Source organism: Macaca mulatta, chromosome 10 (genome assembly GCF_049350105.2).
Source record: "Macaca mulatta isolate MMU2019108-1 chromosome 10, T2T-MMU8v2.0, whole genome shotgun sequence".
Classification (NCBI taxonomy): Eukaryota; Metazoa; Chordata; class Mammalia; order Primates; family Cercopithecidae; genus Macaca; species Macaca mulatta.
The window spans coordinates 39,873,425-39,875,000 of NC_133415.1; positions in this window are offsets into that span (position 1 = coordinate 39,873,425).

Below are 1,576 nucleotides of genomic sequence, written 5' to 3' on the forward strand. Positions count from 1 at the left end.
CAGGTTGCCGCAGGTTTCTTCTCGCGCCGCAGGCCCCCTCCCTTCCCCAGGCGTCCCTGAGCGCCTCTGCGGGCCCGACGAGGGGCGACTGGCGGGTGGGGAGCGTGACCCACCCTCGGTGAGAAAGCCTTCTCTAGCGATCCGAGAGGTGTGCCTTGGGGTACCGGATCCCCCGGCTCGCCGCCTCTCTCTGTGTTGTGGTAGCGCTGCCGTAGCGACTCGCCTGCAGAGAACCCTCCTCCTCCGCTGCCCCCGCCTCGATGGGATGAGGTGGGGGGACAGTGAGGGTTCCGCCGGACCCCGCGGCGGGGGCCGAGCGCGCGGCTCGTCGTCTACTGTGGCCCGCGCCTCCCCCTTCCGAGTTGGGGGAGGATCCCGCTGGGCCGGGCCCGACGTCCTAGCGGATGGGAAGGCTGCTGCGAGCGGCGGGTGCGCGTGGCACTCCGTCTGGCGCGCGACGCCGCTCTCCGCTGTGAGCCGGCTCTCCGCCCGCTCCCGTGCCGAGCCGCGACCGCTGCCGATGACCGCGTTCGCGTGGCGCGGGGTGTGGGGCCGCCTGGTCCTTGGGGAGCGAGCCGTCCCCACGGGGCGGCGCGCCGGTCTCCCGGAGCGGGACCGGGTCCGGGACGGACGAGAGACGGGCGACATGTGGCCCCTGGTGTTGGGCTTGTGGCTGAGGTTGCTTTGGGGCCGCCGGTGGCGGGACCCGGGGCTCGTGAGGGGGTTGCTCGGTGGGCTGCCCAAGGGCCGTTCGGCGTCCCAGGCGGGGCGCTGCGGGACCGCCCTCGTGTCTGTGGCGGTGGGATCCCGTGGCCGTGTTTTCCTGGTGGCCCGGCCGCGCCTGAGGGTTGCTTGCCCGAGTTAGCCCCCTGCGGGTTCCCCGTGCCCTCGTCTCCGTGGCCCCCTGGCTCCTTGCCTGCCTTGTGCTCCTTTTCCCTGTCCGCCGCCTGCCGATCCTCTCTTCCCCGAGCGGCTCACCGGCTTTTATGCTGTTGGCCGCCCCGTCTGGGCCCGAACCCGGCTCCGCCTTCTGGGGGCGTCGCCGCCGCCGGCCACGCTGGTTGGCCCGGTGTCCGCGTACCCCCACGGCGCGCGCCTTCGGGGCCAGGTCGGTGGCGGCCCGGTGGGCGCCCGGAGGGTTTGGGTCGGCCTTGCGGTGCGTGTTGGGGGGAAGCGGGCTCCGGGGGCTCTGGCCGCGTGCGACTGGGCGTGGCGGTGGGGGAGCCGCAGGGATCGCTGAAGGCCTGGTCGGCCGCTCCAGGTGCCACGCGGGGCCGCCTTCGTGCTCGGAGGCTGCTGGCGGTGAGACCCCCGCGTGCGTCCTGGTGGCGGTCGACTGCGCCGGAGGCGTCCCCCGGCGCCCCCCCCTCCCCGCTTGGCCGCCTGCCTCGCCCGGCGTCTCGTCTTGTCCCGGCCCGCTCTTCCGCATCGGGTCGGCGCGCGGCCCCCCCCAACCGGGTGCGCCTCGCTTCCCGGGCCTGCTGCGGCCCTCCCCCGAGGCGTGTGGTCTCGGGCGTCGTCGGCGTCGTGGGGGGGGGGAAGGCCTGTCCTCTCCCCGCGTGGCGTTGCCCCGTTC